General features: G+C 37.5%; 1 long non-coding RNA gene and 1 pseudogene across 1 annotated transcript in view; one reads left to right on the forward strand and one right to left on the reverse strand.

Moving 5' to 3' along the window:
* Positions 1–24,964, reverse strand: part of LOC129532063 (uncharacterized) — a 431,493-nt gene that overhangs the window by 183,999 nt on the left and 222,530 nt on the right. The gene's annotated exons all lie outside the window — the stretch shown is intronic.
* Positions 18,831–24,631, forward strand: LOC101142704 (large ribosomal subunit protein eL15-like; annotated as a pseudogene).

Consider the following 24,964-nt stretch of genomic DNA (forward strand, 5'->3'; position numbering starts at 1 on the left):
CCAAGAACCCACCAGAAGGAACCAATTCTGGACACGAAGCCAAAACAGTATTTATAAAATTTCAACATCTTATCATAATTTTTAAACATTTAAAAGAGAAATAGATAGTAATAGCAACATCATATTTTATGATACACTATTATAGGAATTCCAACTAAAGCCACCATTTCATGATATTCTGAAAGGTCTGTGCAATGTGACTAGATGACACAAAGAAATGGGATGTGTAAATACGTAAAAAAAAAGAGTGAACAATAAAAAAAATTCTAAGATTATTCAGTTCATTAAATTGAACATCAGTATAATCGCTAATTTACAAAAATGCCAATGCTTTTTAATATACAAAGTATACATAATAAGAAAAGAGTTCACCATTAATCACAAGAAAATACTTGAAATGCATTGATAAAAGATTGGCATTTAAAATTCAGAAATTATGTATTTTTAAAAACTTTAAAATTATGAGAAATATCAGTGTTTTAATAAAAGGAAAAATATTTCCATTTACGGCAAAATGTTAGATCAGATAGCCTGAATTATTATCTTGTTTAAAAAATTTCTTAAGATTTTCTTTTAAATGAATGGTTAACCTGGTATAAAACAAGAATCAGAAGAAAGACTTCAAAAGAGACTGAAGATAGAACTATGGAAGTACACAAGCATTAGAGACAGCTTTGCTCAAAATCACTACTAACTACTAAATGCTAGTGACCCCGAGTTTCTGCTTTGATTGTCAAACAAGTTACTGCAGAAGGCAATTGATTCCTAGGACATATGAGAGCTAGGAAATGTAATAGACTTCTGTTTAAAGCTGCGAAACTAAGCGTGTCACATGGGAACAATGAATTATAGGAAGAGAAGGCAAGAAAACCTGCCTGATTTGACGTTAGTGCTAATGAAAGGGGGAAAACCTTCAGAAGTTTTATTTGCTGAAATTATTTTATGTCTAGAATTCACACTACTTGCTTCATCTGAGAAGCACCAAGTAGAAAATTAAAGTGGTTGAAGTCAGTAGGGACCCAAGCTAATTAGCAAAAGCAAATAAAAAATCTCTCCTGAAAAAGAAAAAGAAAGGCTGACAATGATTTTCTCAGATAAAGTCCCAAACAACAAACACTCATAATCTATGGTTATAAAACAACAAGTCATCAGGGAAATGCAAATTAAAATCACAACAACATAATTCTGTAACCCAACTAAAATGGCTAAAATTTAAAAGAGATTGACAATATCAAGTACTGCTGAAAATGTGGAGGAACTGAAACTCTCATCCATTGTTAGTGTAAAATAGTATAACTACTTTGAAAAAATGCTGACTAATTTATTTTAAAGTTAACATACACTTACCATATTGCTGAGCAATTATGCTCCAATGTAACTACCTAAAAGAAACATAAATATATATCTCTCCCCCAAAAATGGACACGCACATTAATCTTCAAAGACAGTATACTCATATTAGCCAAAATGGGCAGAGAACTCAAATATCTGTCAACTGGTTAATGGATAAACAAATTGCTATACACTATACAATGGAATATCACTCAACAATAAAAAGAAAAAACTACAGATAAAAGCAAAATATGGAGCTAAATAAACATAGGGTAATTTGTTCCTAGGCTGTAGATACACTGGAGAAGCAAAAATACAGCAGCAAGTTATGCATTCACTAAGAAAGATATATTTAAATCAAAAAAATACAAATAAGCAATTTGTCAATGTACTTGGTTTCAAAGAACAATTGCAAATATGTTGCAAATATAAATAGAAAGATGAATAAATGGATGGATGGGTGGATGATGGATAGATGAATGGATGGATGGATGAATGAATGGATATATTTGTTTAAGAAGAGATAAAAATCTGGAAAGATAAGTATTGAATTCTTCACAGTGAGTGCCTACAATGGTTATGGAGTTGTGGAGGAACAATGGAGGATGATGTGAGGAGAAAACTTTCACTGTTTAATTTATAAGAAGTTCTAGCTCACTGAAGGAAATACAGACACAACAAACCCTTCAAAAATCAATGAATCCAGGAGCTGGTTTTTTGAAAAGATCAAAAAAATTGATAGACCGCTAGCAAGACTAACAAAGAAGAAGAGAGAAGAATCAAATAGATGCAATGAAAAATGATGAAGGGGATATCACCGCCGATCCCACAGAAATACAAACTACCATTACAGAATATTATAAACACCTCTATGCAAATAAACCAGAAAATCTGGAAGAAATGGATAAATTCCTCAACACATACACTCTCCCAAGACTAAACCAGGAAGAAGTTGAATCTCTTAATAGACCAATAACAGGCTCTGAAATTGAGGCAATAATTAATAGCTTACCAACCAAAAAAAGTCCAGGACCAGATGGATTCACAGCCGAATTCTACCAGAGGTACAAGGAGGAACTGGTACCATTCCTTCTGAAACTATTCCAATCAATAGAAAAAGAGGGAATCCTCCCTAACTCATTTTATGAGGCCAGCATCGTCCTGATACCAAAGCCTGGCAAAGACACAACAAAAAAAGAGAATTTTAGACCAATATCCCTGATGAATATCAATGCAAAAATCCTCAATAAAATACTGGCAAACCGAATCCAGCAGCACATCAAAAAGCTTATCCACCATGGTCAAGTGGGCTTCATCCCTGGGATGCAATGCTGCTTCAACATACACAAATCAATAAATGTAATCCAGCATATAAACAATCAATGACAAAAACCACATGATTATCTCAATAGATACAGAAAAGGCCTTTCACAAAATTCAACAGTCTTCATGCTAAAAACTCTCAATAAATTAGGTATTGATGGGACGTATCTCAAAATAATAAGAGCTATTTATGACAAACCCACAGCCAATATCATACTGAAAGGGCAAAAACTGGAAGCATTCCCTTTGAAAACTGGCACAAGACAGGGATGCCCTCTCTCACCACTCCTATTCAACACAGCGTTGGAAGTTCTGGCCAGGGCAATCAGACAGAAAAGAGGAAGTCAAATTGTCCCTGTTTGCAGATGACATAATTGTATATCTAGAATACCCCATCGTCTCAGCCCAAAATCTCCTTAAGCTGATAGGCAACTTCACAATGTCTCAGGATACAAAATCAATATGCAAAACTCACAAGCATTCTTATACACCAATAACAGACAGAAAGCCAAATCATGAATGAACTCCCATTCACGATTGCTTCAAAGGGAATAAAATACCTAGGAATCCAACTTACAAGGGATGTGAAGGACCTCTTCAAGGAGAACTACAAACCACTGCTCAATGAAATAAAAGAGGATACAAACAAATGGAAGAACATTCCATGCTCATGGGTAGGAAGAATCAATATCGTGAAAATGGCCATACTGCCCAAGGTAATTTATAGATTCAATGCCATCCCCATTAAGCTACTAATGACTTTCTTCACAGAATTGGAAAAAACTATTTTAAAGTTCATATGGAACCAAAAAAGAGCCCTCATTGCCAAGTCAATCCTAAGCCAAAAGAACAAAGCTGGAGGCATCACACTACCTGACTTCAAACTATACTACAAGGCTACAGTAACCAAAACACCATGGTACTGGCACCAAAACAGAGATATAGACCAATGGAACAGAACAGAGCCCTCAGAAAGAATGCTACATATCTACAACTATCTGATCTTTGACGAACCTCACAAAAAGAAGAAATGGGGAAAGGATTCCCTATTTAATAAATGGTACTGGGAAAACTGGCTAGCTATATGTAGAAAGCTGAAACTGGATCCCTTCCTTACACCTTATACAAAAATTAATTCAAGATGGATTAAAGACTTAAATGTTAGACCTAAAACCATAAAAACCCTAGAAGAAAACCTAGGCAATACCATTCAGGACATAGGCATGGGCAAGGACTTCATGTCTAAAACACCAAAAGCAATGGCAACAAAAGCCAAAATTGACAAATGGGATCTAATTAAACTAAAGAGCTTCTGCACAGCAAAAGAAACCACCATCAGAGTGAACAGGCAACCTACAGAATGGGAGAAAATTTTTGCAATCTACTCATCTGACAGAGGGCTAATATCCAAAATCTACAATGAACTCAAATAAATTTACAAGAAAAAAACAACCCCATCAGAAAGTGGGTGAAGCATATGAACAGACGCTTCTCAAAAGAAGACATTTATGCAGCCAAACGACACATGAAAAAATGCTTATCATCACTGGCCATCAGAGAAATACAAATCAAAACCACAATGAGATACCATCTCTCACCAGTTAGAATCATGATCATTAAAAAGTCAGGAAACAACAGGTGCTGGAGAGGATGTGGAGAAATAGGAACACTTTTACACTGTTGGTGGGACTGTAAACTAGTTCAATCATTGTGGAAGTCAGTGTGGCGATTTCTCAGGGATCTAGAACTAGAATTACCATTTGACCCAGCCATCCCATTACTGGGTATATACCCAAAGGATTATAAATCATGCTGCTATAAAGACACATGCACACGTGTGTTTATTGCAGCACTATTCACAATAGCAAAGACTTGGAACCAATCCAAATGTCCAACAATGATAGACTGGATTAAGAAAATGTGGCACATATACACCATGGAATACTATGCAGCTGTAAAAAATGATGAGTTCATGTCCTTTGTAGGGACATGGATGAAGCTGGAAACCATCATTCTCAGCAAACTATCGCAAGGACAAAAAAACCAAACACCGCATGTTCTCACTCATAGGTGGGAATTGAACAATGAGAACATATGGACACAGGAAGGGGAACATCACACAATGGGGCCTGTTGTGGGGTGGGGGAAGAGGGGAGGGATAGCATTAGGAGATATACCTAATGCTAAATGATGAGTTAATGGGTGCAGCACACCAACATGGCACATGTATCCATGTGTAACAAACCTGCACATTGTGCACATGTACACTAAAACTTAAAGTATAACTAAAAAAAAGAAGTTCTAGCTCTGAAATATTGTGGGAAAAAAATTGAAAGTGTATAGTGAAGGCAGATAATAAACTAATTTAGTTATCTACAATCACTTCTTTGTTACTTATTTCTGGGCATCAGCATGCAGAGCAAGAAGCATGTTAGATACTTGCTTTTATTTAGTATGAAGTCTCAGCTGAGAGTCTGGCCAACTGGCAATAGGGCTGATATTCATATTACACATTTTTTAAAATCAAAAAAGAGACTTCCTAGGACCATGGGAAATATGATCAACATGGCAGGACTCAGAAGGGCTTGTGGTCAGCAAGAATGCCTAGTCATCAGAAGAACTAAGGACATCAAAAGAACTGAGAACATTCGCAGAGAATGTCATCAGAATATGCTGAGATGGGACTGGGTCAATCAATTATACCTCAGGGGATAGCAGAAATTAAACCCTCAATCAGATCTAGTGTGTAAAAATAACACATCAGGACCAAGTTGGTTTATCTGAGGATTTCAAGGTTAGCTTAACATATATATGTAATTTGACACATTAATCAAAAGAAAAAAAAAAACCAGTTAGGCGCAGGCAATGACTTTGAAAAAATTTAATACTCAGGCATCAAAGCTCTCAGAAAACTTGAAATATACAAGAACTTCCTCAGTCTTATAAAGGAGATATGCAAAAATACCTACAGCTAACACCAAACACTGAAAAAGACCAAAGACTTTTCTCCTCAGATAAGAATAAACCAAGATATCTGCCTTCATCAGTTCCATTCAACATTGTACTGGAGGTTCTAGCTAGGGGGCAATATGACAAGAGAAAAAAATAAAAGATATCTAGATCATTAGAAAAAAGAGATAAAATGACCTTCATTTGCACAAGACATTATTATGTAAATTATAATGAATCTTCAAAAATACTAGAAATAGTAAGGGAATTTAAGGACACAAGGTGCATACAGAAAAATTAAATACATTTCTATATATATTATATAGAAATATGTATTATATATTTCTGGGTTGAATGGTAGTTCTGTTTGTAGGTCTCTGAGAAATTGTCACACTGCCTTCCACAATGTTTGAACTAATTTACACTTCCATCAACAGTGTATTAACAATCTCACCAGCATTGTTATTTTTTGACTTTTTAATAATAATAATAGCCATCCTGACTAGTATGAGATGGTATTTTATTGTGGTTTTGATTTTCATTTATCTAATGATCAGTGATATTGAGCTTTTTTTCATATCTTTGCTGGCCACATCTATGTCTGTTTTTGAAAAGTGTGTGTTCATGTCTTTTGTCCACTTTTTAAAGGGGTTATTATTTCTTGTAAATTTGTTTAAGTTCCTTATAGATGTCAAATATTAGACCTTTGTCAGATGCATAGTTTGCAAATATTTTCTCCCATTCTGCAGGTTGTCTGTTTACTCTGTTGATAGTTTCTTTTGCTGTGCAGAAACTCTTAAGTTTAATTACATTCCATTTGTCAATTTCTGTTTTTTGTTACAATTGCTTTTGGCATCTTAATCACAACATCTTTACCAGATGATATTTTCCAGGTTGTCTTCCAGGGTTTCTATAGCTTTGAGTTTTACATTTTATTTAAGTCTTTAATCCATCATGAGTTGATTTTTGTATATAGTGTAAGGAAGGGGTCCAGTTTCAATTTTCTGCATATTGCTAGCCAGTTATTCCAGTACCATTTTTTGAATAGGGAGTCCTTTCCCCATTGCTTGTTTTTGTCAGCTTTGTTGAAGATCAGATGGTTGTAGGTGTGTGGCCTTATTTGTGGGTTCTCTATTCTGTTACATTGTTCTATGTGTCTGTTCTTGTACCAGTACCATGCTGTTTTGGCTACTGTAGCCCTGTAGTATAGTTTTAAGTCAGAGAACATGATGCCTCCAGCTTTGTTCTTTTTGCTTAGGATTGCCTTGGCTATTCAGGCTCTTTTTTTGGTTTCATATGAATTTCAAAATATTTTTTTCTAGTTCTGTGACGAATGTCACTGGTTTTTGGATAGGAATAACATCGAATCTGTAAATTGCTTTGGGCAGTATGGCCATTTTAATGATATTGATTCTTCCTATCCATGAGCATGGGATGTTTTTCCTTTTGTTTTTGTTATCTCTGATTCCTTTGAACAGTGTTTTGTAATTCTCATTGTTGAGATCTGTTGTGGGAAGTCAGGGACCCCAAACAGAGGGACCGGCTGGAGCAGCGTCAGAGGAACATAAATTGTGAAGATTTCATGGACATTTATCAGTTCCCAAATAACACTTTTGTAATTTTTTATGCCTGTCTTTACTTTATTCTCTTGATCCTGTTATCTTCGTAAGCTGAGGATGTACATCACTTCAGGACCACTGTGATAATTGTGTTAACTGTAGAAATTGATTGTAAAACATGTGTGTTTGAACAATATGAAATCAGTGCACCTTGAAAAAGAACAGAATAACAGCAATTTTTAGGGAACAAGGGAAGACAACCACAAGGTCTTACTGCCTGCGGGGTCAGGCAAAAAGAGCCATATTTTTCTTCTTGCAGAGAGCCTATAAATGGACGTGCAAGTAGGAGAGATATCGCTAAATTCTTTTCCTAGCAAGGAATATTAATATTAATACTCTGGGAAAGGAATGCATTCCTGGGGGGGAGGTCTATAAACGGCCGCTCTGGGAAGGTCTGTCTTATGCTGTTGAGATAAGGACTGAGATACGCCCTGGTCTCCTGCAGTACCCTCAGGCTTACTAGGGTGGGGAAAAACTCCGCCCTGGTAAATTTGTCGTCAGACCGGTTCTCTGCTCTCGAACCCTGTTTTCTGTTGTTTAAGATGTTTATCAAGACAATACGTGCACCACTGATCATAGACCCTTATCAGTAGTTCCGCTTTTGCCCTTTGCCTTGTGATCTTTATTGGACCCTTTTCAGTAGTTCTGCTTTTGCCCTTTGTCCTGTTCCCTCAGAAGCATGTGATCTTTGTTAGACCCTTATTAGCAGTTCTGCTTTTTGCCTTTTGAAGCATGTGATCTTTGTACCTACTCCCTGTTCTTACACCCCCTCCCCTTTTGAAAGCCTTAATAAAAACTTGTTGGTTTTGAGGCAGGCATCATGGTCCTACTGATATCTAATGTCACCCCTGGCAGCCCAGCTGTAAAATTCCTCTCTTTATACTGTCTGTCTTTATTTCTCAGCTAGCCGACATTTATGGAAAATAGAAAGAACCTATGTTGAAATATTGGGGGCAGGTTCCCCCAGTAGAGATCATTCACCTTCCTAGTTAGCTGTATTCCTAGGTATTTTCATTCTTTTTGTGGCAATTGTGAATAGGACTGCATTCCTGATTTGGCCCTGAGCTTGGCTGTTGTTGGTGTATGGGACTGCTAGTGGTTTTTGTATATTGATTTTGTATCCCACAACTTTACTGAAGTTATTTATCAGCTCAAGGAGCTTTTGGGCAGAGACAATGGGGTTCCCCAGATAAAGAATCATGTCATCTGTAAACAGGGATAGTTTGACTTCCTCTCTTCTTATTTGGATGCTCTTTATTTCTTTCCCTTGCCTGATTGCTCTGGTCAGGACTTCCAATACTATGTTGAATAGGAGTGGTGAGTGTTTCTTTTTATAAGGGCACTCACCTCATTCATGAGGGCTCCACCCTCATGATCTAACCACCTCTCAAAGGCCCTATCTTTGAATACTATTATATTAGGGATTAGAATTTTAACATATAACATTGTGGGGGAAGGGAGGGACAAAAACATTCAGTTCACAACACTGACCTATAAAATGAAGGAATCAGAGTGGGGTGGAATCATTCTAAAGGCTCCTTCTTGTTCTAATTATTAGTGGTTCACTAATCTATAACTTCAGAAGATCAAGATTCTGTTCTCTTTGCCATTTTATTTCACAGTGCCAAGAACTATAAGCAGTCATTGCATTGTGTATTTAATAAGAAGAGAATGAGACACTGGAATAGTTTACCAAGGAATAGTAGTAACCCTTCACTTTTGCAGATTTTTTATAAAGTTAATAGCTGCCATCTGGAGAGCCTCATAATTTGAAAGTCAGAGACTCATCTCTATAGTCTCTTAAAGATTTTTTTGGTTTTAGGAATGTATGATTTTTCCCTTCTGATAAGAGCCATCATGACAATGAACACCCATTCGGAAAGCTGTTATTTACCTTAACTTGAACCTGGCACTGCACTAGGCACTGTGAGTAAAGAGTTTCCTCCAAGAGACAAACAGTCAGAAATGGAAAACAAAATGATCTGTAATAATGTTCTATTGCCAATGGCACAAGAGGCAGAAGCTTAACTATTTGCAAAATTACTCTATCTTCTTTCTATTTCTTGAAATCATGGAGAGCAAAGACATTTGGCTATCATAACCTCAAATCACAAAATACTTAACCTAGTTTCATATGCACTTGTCTTTGAATATATCTGAGATTTGCATGCTAAATTATTCATTTGGTAAGTAGGCTGTGTAAAAAAAGTTTAAGCGTGTAAGCCTACAGAATGATTACTGTTGGAATTTGTATTTCACCAAAGTTCGTTATGCTTCATATCACCCCTGGAAGGCAGGTAAAATTTAAACTTTATCTGAAAACACACACATGTGCATACACATACACACAAACACACACACACACCAGTGAACTAATACCAAGATTCTAAATAATAAACAACTGAGAGATTATGTTTAATGGAACAACATAACTTGAGGGCCAGACTACTCTAAAGAATCCATTGTCAGATGACCTTTGAAGAAATCAATGAACATGAATATAAATATATTTGTATGTGTGTAGAAGTTTGGCAGAACAGATTTCAGAGAGATAATAGGAAGAGGCAAGAATAAAGATTAAATTTTAGCAATCTGCATATTCAGTGTACTCCCTATCAAAATATCAATAACATTCTTCACAGAAATGGAAAAAAAATTCTAAAATTTATATGGAACCACAAAATACATAGTATCAAAGGCTATCCTGAGCAAAAAGAACAAAACTGGAGGAATTACATCACCTGACTTCAAATTATGCTACAGAGATATAGTAACCAAAGCAGCACATACTGGCATATAAACAGATATGCAGACCAAAGGAACAGAATGGAGACCCTGGAAATAAATCCATGCATGTACACTGAACTTATTTTTGACAAAGGTGCTAAGACCATACATTGGAGAAAGGACAGTGTCTTCAATAAATCGTGCTGGGAAATTGAATATTCACAAGAATAATGACACTAGATCCCTATCTCTCACCATATACAAAAATCAAATTAAAATAGAACAAATATTTAAATCTAAGACCTCAAACTATGAAACTACTACAAGAAGACATTGGGGAAAATCTCTAGGACATTGTTCTGGGCAAAGATTGCTCGAGTAATACCCCCAAAACACAGACAACCAAAGCAAAAATGGACAAACGGGATAAAATCAAGTCAGAAAGCTTCTGCATAGCAAAGAAAACAACCAGCACAATGAAGTGATAACTCACAGAACAGGAGAAAATATTTGCAAGCTATCTATCTGATGAGGGACTAATAACCAGAATATATAAGGAGCTCAAACAACTCAGTTGGAAAAAATCTAAAAATTTTATTTAAAAATGGGCAAAATATCTGAATAGACATTTCTTAAAAGAAGACATACGAATGGCAAACAGGTTTATGAAAAGGTGCTCAACATCATTGATCATCAGAGAAATGCAAATCAAAACTACAATGTGGCCTCATCATACTTCAGTTAAAATGGCTTTCATCAAAAAGACAGGCAATAATGAATGCCAGCGAGGATATGGAGAAAAGGGAACTCATACACTGTTAGCGAGAATGTAAATATAGTACAACCACTATAGAGCACGGTTTGGAGGTCGCTCAAAAAACTAAAAATAGAGCTGCCATATGATCTGCAATCCCACTGCTAGGTATGTACCCAAATAAAGGTAAATCATTATATCAAGGAGATATAATGCACTCTCATGTTTGTTGCAGCACTGTAAACAACAGCCAAGATTGGGAAGTAACCTAAATGTCCATCACTTAGGTACATATACACAATGGATTACTATTCAGCCATAAAAAAGGAATGAGATCCTGTCATTTGCAGCAACAGGGCTGGAATTGAAGGACATCATGTTAAGTAAAATAAGCCATGCACAGAAAGACAAATTTTGCATGTTCTCACTTTTTTCTGGGAGCTAAAAATTAAAACAATTGAACTCTTGTTGATAGAGAGTAGAATAACAGTTACCAGAGGCTGAGCAGGGTAGGAATAGGGGGAAGTGGGGATGGTTAATGAGTACAAAAATATAGTTAGAATGATTAAGAACTAGTATTTGATAGCACAACAGGGAGACTACGGTCAACAGTAATTTACTGCATATTTTAAAATAACTAAAAGAGTGTTAATTGGATTGTTTGTAACATAAAGAAAGGATAAATGTTTGAGGTGATGGATACCCTATTTACTCTGATGTGATTATTACACATCGTATGCCTTTATGAAAATACCTCATGCATTCCACAAATATATACACCCACTATGTATCCAAAATAATTAAAAAAAAAATAAAATAACTTGGTACTTGACCAAACAGCTAGGTACCATAGCCTAGCCAAGTTGGCACATAATTAATCTGCAGATTTGGATTAAGACATTTTGCTCTAGAGAGATTACATTTGCTTCTGACAGTCTCCTGGGGACATTACACTAATCAGAGACCTACTTAAAACCAACTCAATTCTTAAGATGGTATGGACTATGCAAGATATTAAACTTCAGGTTGCAATTCCATGAGAAGCCTGGTATACTTCTGGTTGACCCTCACTCAGAGTATGTAGTTCTTTAAAATCCCAGCTCATTTTGCATAAAGTTGTCTCTTAAACCTCTTACTTCTGCCAGTCCTGGGCTTTGATTTTTTTCCCACTTGCCTTCCAAAATGATCAAACCCAATTTACAGGAGACACAAATACAGGTCAAAAGTAGCTTTGGTGTTTCTTAAATTCTCTTCAATGTTTTAAAATAATATATTATTCAGGTTTTTTTGGTAAAGTTTTTGAGGGAGAAATTATTAAAATAATCTAGCCAAACATTGCTTCCAGAAGCTAAACCTAAAATTTTCCACTTTTCCAGTGCAACATGAAAGTTCAAACAAAACTTCCTCCTTATCAAACTATAATTAAAATATAAAAATCTGATGGAAAAATTAAAATTTTAAAGCAAGATTCTCCTTAAATTTTGTTTCTACAGAATGACAATATCTGCATAGTGAAAGAAAAAAAAGAAAAGAGTGGTTTGTGGTCAAGTAAATTTGGCAAATGTTGCAATAAACTTTTTTTTCAGATTTCTCTGAACTTTATATAATATTTTTGCCTGTGTAAAGGAGAAGGGCATATTTTGCTGTGCTTTTTGAACTTATTTTACCATGAAATGTCTTCTTTACCTGGAGCATCTCCAAGGACATGTGTTCCACAGCATATACTTAAAGTTGCTTGAAATTAATAGCTGTATTTTTCTCTTGTCCTAAGCTGGAGGTGCCTGCTCTTCCCTGCTGGGTTCTGCTCTATCCAGAATGGTGGCTAGAGTGCCATATTCAACAAGAGGGTGAGAAGCACAGAAGAGCTAGCAGGAGGGCTGTTCTGCATGTGCATAGGAGGTACAGGCGCAGGTTCACACCCAGGTGAAGAACTTTCCCAGGTCCTTGTGCTTCTCTGTACTCCCAGGCTTCTGGGACCTTGTGAGTCTTGTCAAAATCTGTGAGATTTTGCTCACCTCACAAAGGCCCTGCACACTGTCCTCTGTGAGGGCCCGCGGTCTCACACCTACACTCAGGGTCAAGTAAGGACACTGTCTAGGAGCCCCACTCCCAGTGAGCCCACCTAGAGAGCTCACTTTCACAGCACCAAACTTTTCACTGTTGGGTAGTTACGTGAGTTTCTTCTGAGATTCTCTACATTGCTGTTTTGGAAACTGCTTAATTATAAGTAATTCAGTCCCTAAATTTCATTTGATAGAGAACATATTTCACTGTTGAATATGAATAAGTCATAGTCTGTTTCCTGCCTGCCCCATGATTTCATTATACATAAGTTTTATCACTGGGACCATTTCCAAAACATAAACCAAAGAGCTTTCATTATTAGTAGGACTGAGCATCATTTTGTGTTTTCTGGTCTTCTTTTTAGTCATTGTAATTCTAAAGGCCATGTTAATCAATTTCTGAAACCCACTTAACCTGGTTCTAATTGATTAATGCATTTCCTCTCCATGTATTAGGCATTTTCTTTACTCTTGCTTTTCTTCTCAGAAAAATAAATGTGTATGTATGTGTGTGTGTCTATATACCTTTTAATCATTAATATTACTTGGAAAATGTTAAATTAACTAAAGTGAATGTGTAAAATAAGTTGGGTGAAAATATAACTTCATTGCAATATTGAGATTTTCTCTAGGGATGAGCAGGTCCCTCTGCTCAAGTCTCTAATTCCCCTTTTCACAGTTTAGTGATTCCATGCCTCTCCCACACATGGCTTAATTGGTGCAGTCTTTTGAACTTCTTGGAGTGATGTTATATTTAGTTGCCAATATTATTTCTGCTTTCTGTTCTCATGGTTTCTCAGTCAGGCAATCAGATCATCTGAAAATGCTACTTGGCCTTTGTTTCTGTATTTCCCAATTTTGTCTAAAGGTTTTGCTTATTTTTTCTGATCAGTCATAAATATTAGTGGGGATGGTGGCTTCTTTGTCTTTTTCCTAATGGCACTGAGACAGGAGTATGCCAGCACAGGCTGAGGTTCTTCTCTCTTTGAGATCTATCTGATAAATAATGTTACAGAATTATGCAAATGCTACTAGTTTTTGTGAGTCTTGAATCAACATAAAATACTGAATTTTAGAAAATACCTTTTTTTTGCATCTTTTCAGATGAGCATGTATTTTTCCTCCTCTGACATTGTAAATATTAAATCTTTATATTTTTTGAAAATACCACACTCTAGTCATGGCCAAGAAAACCAGCCCAGTTTTACGCTCCTTCTTTAGGAGACCTGATCAACAGAACCCAGTAGCATTTTAAGACCAACTTAGTTCCTAAATTAAAATTTGTAGAATTTAGAAATGATAGGTCCTACTTCCCAGGGGTATTTCTTCATTGAGTATAAGCTTTCAGTATGTAATGGATACATTGTCTTAGTGCAAGAAAGTGTTTTTCTATTTGTATTTTGCTGGTTTATTTTTTAAATCATGATTAAATGTTGGATTATGTCAAATGCTTTTCTGTGTTTATCAAGATGAGCAGTATTTTTGTCTTTTTCTATTAATATGATATTTTACAATGATTTATTCTTAGATGTTAAACCATCACTGCATTTGCAAAATAATTTCACAAGGTTGAGGTATGTGATTCATTTTATATATTACTTTATTCAGTTTTCTAGTGTTTTTAGAGAATGTCTGTGTCTGCACTCATCAGGAGATAACTGGTCTGTCATCTCAATTTCTTAAGATACTTTTGTCTGGATTTTGTATCATGCTAATACTGGCCTCATGGAATAAACTGGGAAGTATTCTCTCCTGATAATGAAGGATTGAATTGTTAGTGAAGGACTGGTATTAATTCTTCATTAAATACTTAGTCAAATTCACAAGTTTTAAAAAATTAATTAGTGCAAATTTTGGAGGACATGGCTGTAAAAGTTTATGATAATTTATTTTCCTAATCTTATGCACATCTAATTTTGTCACCTTTTAGCTGTTAAATGCCATCTGCTCTTTTTATATGATCATTGATTGTTATCTTTCTATAAATTACAAAATACTATTTGTTAAAAGATTAAAAGGCTGATAATAACACTATTCATGTATTATTGACTCTAAACTGATTTTTTTCTCTTTTCAGATTGACCTTTAAAGACCCTAAGAAGTCTTGATTAGATCGGATTTTAAGGTAAATATTGGCATACAACATCTCTTAATGGTCTTCTAAGAAGTCCCTATGGATTCTAGCAGGACTCCTATTTTGATATTCTGTTCTCTCCAAGGTAGTAGTAACATACAAATATGAACTCAGGGTGGGAAAAGAATGAGGCAAGTTAGTTTAGATAAGGTAAACGAGAGGAGACAAAAATTCAATGAGAGTTTTTGCAAGTTGAATTCTAAGTAAACTTTGTGAATCATTTGGATTGAAAATGTGGCCTTACTTCACTCTGTAGTTACCAGAATTAGCCCTAAAACAGCTCATTAGCACTACTTGACACTTTGTTAAATATTCAGTATAAATTCCTACTTTCATAGACAGGGTTTTCATTTTAATTAGTTTTCACTGGTGTAGCATTCTTTCCAGAAGGAATGTCATTGTGGTTTGGATTATGGATTGATTTATCAAGTAATGAAGGTTACTAACAAAAGACCATCCAGGCTTACATAATCTCTTTCCATACTTCTAATTCAGAACATCAAATAAGTTTAACTTTTCCATCTTATTTGCAATTATTTTCTTAAATTGTGTTTTGTCAAAAAGAAAAAAAAAATATGTTACTCATCCTTCTCTTACTTAACCTTGGATTACATTTCAAAATGATGATAATCAGCAAGCTGTAGAAAGTGGTATATTTATAGCAATATGGTAACCAACTTAAGTAATATCAAAGATGTATTGAAATATCTGTGTTCTTTCTCTTGATTCAGATAATTTTCTTCATGATCTGAATTACAGATGGAATTACAGAAGGAATTACACAGCTTGATTACTTTTTAAAGTGATTATTGAGCTCTTCAGATATTTATTGGTTCCTCCGGATCAATTATCCACATTTATAAAGTGCTGTATCTAATTGGCAATCTGTTTCACTTACACTTTTTAAATTGCCCCATTGTTGGTCAAATCGTGTTTACCAGCACCAGACTCCATTATACAAAATAATTTTATTTCTAAGTAGTTTCCTTAAAGCTGTTTCTCTGATTATACATGACAACTTTGATAGACTACAGTCATCGTACAGACTGAAGCTGCCATAATCATTTTCTATATTATGGAATCAGTCTCTATTCTTTATAAATATGGATCATAACAACCAGTTAAGACTTGCTTTGCTACAGCATGGTTTACATTGTAGGTAATCTCAAGTGAATAGCAAAACAATAATATTGAGAGTTCAATAGATAATGAAAACCTAGAAAATCCAGATTATTTAATAATAGAATCTTAGAATTAAATGAGATGACTTACGTTAGAATGAAATTATATAATCACATCAGTGATTATCTAGTACAGCTTCCAACTAAAGCAGAAATATTTTCTGGCATGTACTTGACAGGGGCTCGTTATTTTTCATTTTTTATTTATTTATTGAGACAGGCTCTTCCTCTGTCACACAGGCTAGAGTGTAGTGACATGATCATGGCTCACTGCAGCCTTGACATCCTGGGCTCAAGCAATCCTCCCACTTCAGCTTCTGGAGTAGCTGGGACTACAGCTGGCTAGTTTTCCTATTTTTTGTAGAGACAGGGTCGCACTATGTTGCCTGGGCTGGTCTCAAGCCCGTGGCCTCAAGCAATTCTTCCACCTTGACCTCCCAAAATGCTGGGATTACAGGCGTGAGCCATCACATCTGGCCCCATTTTTCATTTAAACAAACTCGATGGTATAAAAAATCACTTGCTTATAGGGCATCTCATATCTTGAAGCATCGGAGAGGTATCACATCCACACAGGTGAACTGTAGCCTTCAGAGCCCGACAGTATATGTTCAAATTCCATTTCTACTGTTTCCTGACTGGAAAGATGGGCACACTTCATAACATCCTGGTACTTCGATGTGTAAAGCAGACTTCTATAAACATTAAATTCGTGTGGTAGGAGTTATTAAGAAATTATTTTAGGCAGAGAGGAAAAGGGGTCCTTGGAATGTTTTTGTTTCTTTTTAAAGCAGCTCAAGAAACGTTTCTTATCTAGCAGAGAAGCCCTGGCTCTTTGGGGCGGCAACCTTTGATATGCAAATGCAGGCCATTAGAAACTGGGTCCACCCAACACGGTGATTCTTACCGTTGTCCTCTTGCCCTTGCCCCCACATGTCCCTGGCAACATGGCTGCCCCCACATATCCCTATGTATGGAGCCCTGCATTTGCATATTAAAAGGCTAGGGTGGAAAGGCCAATTTTTTCCCAGGCTACGTGAATAACATGCCTGGTCAAACCAATCGCCTGAGTCCTATGCAAATCAGACACTGCCTCCTCCAGCCTCCTCATAAAACTGGCTGGTATTCTCAGCACATGGGCTCTCCTTTCTCGGCTTTGGAGCCCCCCACTCTGTCTCTGTACAGGGGAGTTCCTTTCTTCTTTCTTCTCCCTTCCTTCTTGCCTATTAAACTCTCTGCTCCTTAAAACCACTCCACATGTATCCATGTCATTTTATCTAATTCGACTCCAGACGAAAAACCCTGGTGTTCCTCCACTCATCGGAGCCGTATCATTAGTAAATATGAATAAAGACACAGTTAATATTATATAAACACACAGAATACTCTCATGAATGCAATAATATTTCTTAGAAAATTATTTTATATGTAAACCTAAATCTGTCTCTCAGTACCTTCCACTCATTCCTTCTGGCTCTGACTCTAAAACCATGCTATGCAAAACGTATCCCTCTTCTGTATTTCCAGACTCAGTCTTCTGGGCCTTCTTTTCTTTAGGCAGAGTGTTACTAAAGGCCTAACATACATGAATACTGTCTTCAAGTCAGTGGAGTCCTGGACTAAGATTCACATGTTTCTTTGCTTTTTGGCTGATTCGCTGCAGCACTCTTTTTATTTTTTTCTTTTCAGTTTTACAGATCTTTAGCATATATCATATTTCTTCACAAACTTGATGTCTTTATTTTAACAAAAGTTTAACCACGAGTTTTAGGGTAAGAAAAGTATGCCATATATGCAATACCTATGCACACACAAACACACATACATCACATACACATTGTTGCCTGTGTACCCCATAGAGTACACACTTCTGAAGCACTTTTTCCCAGACCAGCTTCATCAAAATAAATAGTAAGTAACTTATCACTTCACTTTCAGAAAGCAGGGTTGTTTGCATTTCGTCAGTACTTCTACCAAGACTTCAAGAGGCCAGAGATACTGATCAGGCAGGAAATTACACAGAGGGAAAACAACATACATGAGTCCTAAAAATGTAGACTGTAAAGCATTCAATATGAAGGATGAAACCTACACTCTGTATCTACAGGTTCTTTAGTTTATGGATACAACTTGCTGTAATATGCCCTTTTTCCATTTGTTTATACAAGTTGATTCATATAATCTGTGTGCCTCAAATTTGCATAGAGACTTTGTTACTACTCTCCTATTAGCTGTAAGACTCTGTATCTAACCACCTCTGCAAAAATTGTGACAGTGAAAGTAATGTGACCTAATTTCATCTTGCTTGTGACCTTTAAGCTGCCCTTGCTCATTCCTGAGTGTAGGCCAAGCTAACTATGGGAGGAATTTAGTTTATAGCTTAACCTGAAAACAAAGATGATAATGTTACGGTGGGGCGGGGTGGGGTGGGGTGGGGCGGTGGGGGGAAGGAGAGGGGTCCTTGCTCCCAGAGCTCCCAAGATGGTGGTGGGCTGCTTCCAAAACGGCGGCAGGCCACTTCCAAGATGGTGGCAAGCCTTGTTTTTTCTGACCTGGGGTTCTTGGCCTCACGGATTCCAAGGAACGGAATCTTGGGCCATGTGGTGAGTGTTATAGCTCTATTAGAAGCCGTGGGTCACAGAAGAGAACCATTGAACCCAGAGACTAATGTTCAGTTCAATTAGGATGAACCCGGGCACTCAGCTGTGCAGGAACAATGGCAAGCCTTTAGCCCAATCAGGAGCCGCAATGGGCGCCTCCTGGATCAGGAGCACAGCAGACACCCTCCTGGATCCAGAGGGATGGAAGTCAGCGGTGGGTCTGCGACGTCGGCAAACAGCAGTGGTGGACAGCAAGCAAAAGCTCAGCTCCAGCCGTAACAAACACGGACCAGAAGAGAGTGCAGCTGCAAGATTTAATAGAGTGAAAACAGAGCTCCCATACAAAGGGAGGGGGCCCAAAGAGGGTAGCTGTTGCCGGCTCGAATGCCTGGGTTTATATCCTGATCATTATCCCTGCCGCTTGCTCTCAGGCAATAGATGATTGGCTATTTCTTTACCTCCTGTTTTTGCCTAGTTAGCATTTTAGTGAGCTCTCTTTATCACCTGATTGGTGGGGTGTGAGCTAAGTTGCAAGTCCCGTGTTTAAAGGTGGATGTAGTCACCTTCCCAGCTAGGCTTAGGGATTCTTAGCCTAGGAAATCCAGCTAGTCCTGTCTTTCAGTAACAGTCCCTTCCTAAAATAAACCCCTTCCTTCCTTGGGGATCAGACTTCCTTTGAAACTAACAAAGTGGCCACAAGATTAGAAATTATGGCTCAGGAGTCATGCAGCCAGAGGCCACAAGATTCTTCACCTCCCCAATTGCTCCCATAGGTAACATTGCTATTATAAAACCTAAGATTGGTGTTTGAGACATTTTTTCAGAGCCTGCATTGTGATGGACCAGCTGGCACCACCCAGGCTGGTAACCTGGTTTATCTGGTCTCAAAAGCCAAAGCTCCAACCCAGGAACTGACTCAGTACAACAAGTCAAGCTCTATAACTGCCCAAGGGGTTCACCTTGCCCGTTGCCTAGACAGAGCCAATTTATCAAGATAGGGGAATTGCAATAGAAAAAGAGTAATTCATGCAGAGCCAGCTGTGCAGGAGACCAGAATTTTATTATTACTCAAATCAGTCTCCCTGAGCATTCAGGGAGCAGAGTTTTTAAGGACAACTTAGTGGGTGGGGGAAACACAGTGAGCCAGGACTGCTGATTGGTCAGGGATGAAATCATAGGGAGACAAAGCTGTCTTCTTGCACTGAGTCAGTTCCTGGGTGGGGGCCACAAAATCAGATGAGCCACTTGATCAATCTGGGTGGTGCCAGGTGATCCATCAAGTGCAGGGTCTGCAAAATAGCTCAAGCACTGATCTTAGGAGCACTTTAGGGAGGGTCAGAATCATGTAGCCTCCAGCTTCATGAGTCATAAACCATAATTTCTAATCTTGTGGCTAATGTTAGTTCTACAAAGGCAATCTAGTCCCCAGGCAAGAAGGAAGTCTCCCCTGGGAAAGGGCTGTTACTGTCTTTGTACTAAACTATAAGCTATAAACCAAGTTTCTCCCAAAGTAAGTTCAGCGTACGCCCAGGAAAGAACACGGACAGCTTGGAGGTTAGAAACAGGATAGAGTTGATTAAGTTAGATCTATTTCACTGACTCAGCCATAATTTTGCAAATGTAGTTTCAGCTCCAACTCCCTGTGATTTCATCCCCAACCCAACTAATCAGTATTCCCCATTCCGTTGCCCTCTGCACACCAAACTATACTTAAAAATCCCTAGCCTCCAAATTTTTAGGGAGACTGATTTAAGCAATAATAAAATGCCTGTCCTTCAACTTAGCCAGTTCTGAGTTTACTAAACTCCTTCCCTATTGCAAAAGGCTGTTCTTCTCAGTGCATCAGGTTTTCTGGGAAGCAGGCAAGATGAACACATCAGGTGATTACATATACAAGTTATTTAATTTCTTGCTGCCACTTCTGACAAATTATGTTTAGAAACAAGCCTTCTTACCTCATAGAACTTGGGTTATCATTAGCAAAAGAAACTTTGAAATTTTGAAATTGTAAGCAGACAGGGAAGGTCTCCAGGGATTATAGGAATTTAATCAACTTTAGCAATCAGCCTGTTTTACCACCCTCTGCCCTGAAGTCTGTTTTTTTCCAAACCCTATGTGGAATGCAGTTACCTTGTTGGTTGGAACCAGCTCCTGACAGACCCCAGCAACTTACAGATGAGTCTGAGTGAACTTCCCTCCTTACCATGCTAAAGTCTCCACCTGGGAGAAGCAGTAGCTTCATTACCTTAACATGCAACCTGTGAACTGGCATAATCACTGGCTGATTCTGCACAACTGGAACCCCTCCTCTACATGTGGTGACGCACCCTCTCCCTATATATTGCCCCATGTAATCCTCTTGTCACTTTCCCTCAAGGAGACAGTGCTTTGGAGAATACTCTCAGTGTTCTCCTTACTTGGGCCAAGTAATAAAACTCCTATTGATCAAAACCTTCATTCTTGTGGAGAGTTATTTGTTATCAGGCAAATAAAACCTGTTTTTTGGGGAAGTCACAAAATTACTCTAAAACCAGAAAGTAAAAAATAAAATAAAAAATTATCAAGACAATAGCTGTTAACAGTTCTGAGAAGATTTGGGAGATTCAGGGGTTTTTGAACTTTTTTTTTAATCATCTAGAATATTTGGGTATACCTACTAGTTTCTTTCCACAGCATTCAAACACAGGATCTGGGAAAGTAACCTGTATCAGATTTGCTAGATTTTTCTCTAGCTCTCAGAGGGCAAGAACTAAGCCTTCTGGTCAGGGAACCTCCACAAAAGTAAATATTTGATCATGATAATTAAATAAATGTGTAACCCAAGAGTCAAAAACAGTGAATCATCAGCATAATAGCTCTGTGCTGCTTCTACCTCTAGTCTGAGAAAATCCACCCTGAAATATTAAAATTGTAAGCAGACAGGGAAGGTCTGCTTACAATAAAAAAATAATTAGGATTTTTTTTATTACAAAAAGACTAATATTAAACTGTAGGAGCAAAAGGAATTTCCTTCCCTCCCTTTTCTGAAGGTTTGATAACTTTATTCTGTAAAACAAACTTAAAATAGATTAACAGGAGAAGGGCACACAAATATATTTATACATACATGAACATAGGAGCCTTGCAAACATGAAATTCAAAGGACAGAACAGATGGCTAAAGTTTTTACACCATCCTGAGGTGACAGAAAGATTAGGGGCTTGGGGCTTCTAGAGGAGGGAGGAGGTGGCATTCCAAGAGAATGATGGGAGGAAAGCATGGTGTGAAAATAAGTAATTCAGAATCTAAGCTGTTGGAACTTTCAGATATTTTGAGCCTTAAGGGAATGTGATTATGGGACCTGAGTCATGTGACAGGCAGTTGTAACGCAGGCAGCTGTAATCTTTGTTGTTTTGGTTATCAATTAGCCTTTTCTTTACCTACAGTGTTTTATAAGATGTGGTAAATGACAGAAGGTTGCCAGAGAAGACCCCTTCCCTGTTCACTGTTGATCTTCATTATAGATTAACTTTCTTCTTTCCTCTCTTACACAAAGACTTCATTACTATCACATTGTCTAAGACGGAACATTAAATATGATTTTAAATTGGAAAGGATATGAAAACAAGCTGTTAAAAAAATCTTAGTTAGTTGTAACTCATAAACAAGGCTTGTATAGAAAATGTTATAATCCTACTAACTGTCCTTGTTTTCTGCTAATATAAGGAAGAACTTAACTTTTAACTTCAGAGCACTGACCCCATTTCTCAGGAGTCCATGTTTCTTGGATAGTTATTCTCAGCTTTTCACTTAAATAAACTTTTTAAAATTGGGTTCTGATTCTTCAATTATTTCAGGTTGACAATGGCAAGCAAAGTTTTTCTTATTATGCAGATGAAAGCTCATTGGTAGCAGCTCTTGGTATAGATAGGAGCCTGAGGAAAAAGTTTCTCTGTCAGAACTCTAAAAGTGTCAGAGTTTTAGTCTCCTTTGTTTGTGAGTTAATCTTTTCTAGATGTGGATAAGGCAGATAAGGGATGGGGCTCAGAGAAAGCCTGTTTGTATTCACTGTTAACTTCACTTATGTAGATTTCCTCTACTGTTACAAATCTTCCTCACAAAAGGACAGCTTGTAAAAGGTATTCCTATGGTCTGCAGCCTCTCTGAATAGCCACATCAAAATATATTAAAGACATATATTTGAAAGTGGCGTATTTTGGTTTCCTTCAGAATCAAAACACATTAATATTTTTAGGATATAAGAGAATGCCACTATGGAGTAATCCCTATAGTAATTTGGCAATGATAGGAATATTATTGCCTGTGATGCTACACCTTACTTTTGCTCTCTTTATCTTATGGCACTTGGTGAGCCTTCAGAAGGTTTAAATGAAAAATTGAAAGCAGATGGCCCTTTAAGAGAGACTTTATGTATTAAAAAAAATTTATTTATTTAAAAGAGACTATTGCTTCTGCTATTTCAAGCCACCTTGAAGGGAAGCCTGAACAGTCGATCAACCTGTTGATGGAATGCCAATTTTATATTACCATAAAGTAGTGCCTCAGGAAAAACTAATCAGAACTTTCATGAGAAATGCCCCAGATACTCTAGGGTCTATAGTAGCAGAGATCCCTAAACCAATGTTATTTGTTGTGGTTCATTGGCAAGCATTATCCTTAATGAGCTGGGTGAAGGTTTCCAATGTTCTGTATGTGTTTTCACTATGAATGAGACAGGGTTTCACCATCACTTTTTCATCCAAAAGAGATTCGTTCATGCCATAAACATACTAGGCACAGGTGATAGAATGGTGGATACATAGGCACAATTTCTCTTCCAGTGAAGTTTATGAAATAATAAAGTGGCAGTTCCCAAAGCTGGGGTTCTGGATCAATAACTAAGAGAATCTCCTGGTAATTTGTTAGAAAAGAAATTTCTCAGGCCCCACTCCAGCCAGACTTCCTGAATCAGTAACTCTGAGGATGGTGCCCAGCAGTCTTTCTTTTTTCTTTCTTTTCTTTTTTTTTTTTTGAAACAGAGTCTCACTCTGTTGCCATGCTGGAGTGCAGTGGTGCGATCTCGGCTCATTACAACCTCCACCTCCAGGTTCAAGAGATTCTTCTGCCTCAGCCTCCCGAGTAGCTGGGACTGTAGGTGTGCACCACCACGCCCAGTTAAATTTTGTATTTTTAGTAGAGACGAGGTTTCACCATGTTAGCCAGGATGGTCTTGATCTCTTGACCTCGTGATCCATCCGCCTAGGTCTCAGCAGTCTTTTTTTAAGAGCTTCCAGGTGGGGAGTAAGACTCTTTCCTTTCCGTCTGGTGGCAGCCATCAGGTAGGCCAAGATAGGTGCTTACAAGTACATCCAGGAGCTGTGGAGGAAGAAGCGGTCTGATGTCATGCGCTTTCTTCTGAGGGTCCGCTGCTGGCAGTACCACCAGCTCTCTGCTCTCCACAGGGCTCCCCACTCCACCCAGCCCGATAAAGCATGCCGACTGGGCTACAAAGCCAAGCAAGGTTACGTTATATATAGGATTTGTGTTCGCCGTGGTGGCTGGAAATGCCCAGTTCCTAAGGCTGTAACTTAACGGCAAGCCTGTCCATCATGGAGTTAACTAGTTAAAGTTTGCCCGAAGCCTTCAGTCCGTTGCAGAGGAGCAAGCTGGACACGACTGTGGGGCTCTAAGAGTCCTAAATTCGTACTGGGTTGGTGAAGATTCCACATACAGATTTTTTGAGGTTATCCTCATTGATCCATTCCATAAAGCTATCAGAAGAAATCCTGACACCCAGTGGATCACCAAACCAGTCCACAAGCACAGGGAAATGCGTGGGCTGACATCTGCAGGCTGAAAGAGCCGCGGCCTTGGAAAGGGCCATAAGTTCCACCACATTATTGGTAGTTCTTGCTGCGCAGCTTGGAGAAGGTGCAATACTCTCCAGCTCCACCGTTACCACTAATATAAGTAAAGTTTGTAAAATTCATACCTAATAAACAATTTAGGGCAGTCATGTCTGCTTACAGGTGTTATTTGTTTGTTAAAACTAGTCTGCAGATTGTTTCATGAATGCTTTGTCAAATTATGAAAGTTAAAGTGCAATAATGTTTGAAGACTATAAGTGATGGTGTATCTTGTTTCTAATATGATAAACTTTTTGTTTTTGCTTTATCTTATTAGGGAGTTATATGTCAGTGGTGTTATGATAGGTTCAAAATAAATTCTTTAAAAGAGGAGTCAAAAAAAAAAAAAAAAAGCTTCCAGGTGATCTGAGGCAGGTGCCACTGAAACAATGAAACT

Source organism: Gorilla gorilla, chromosome 11 (genome assembly GCF_029281585.2).
Source record: "Gorilla gorilla gorilla isolate KB3781 chromosome 11, NHGRI_mGorGor1-v2.1_pri, whole genome shotgun sequence".
Taxonomy (NCBI): domain Eukaryota; kingdom Metazoa; phylum Chordata; class Mammalia; order Primates; family Hominidae; genus Gorilla; species Gorilla gorilla.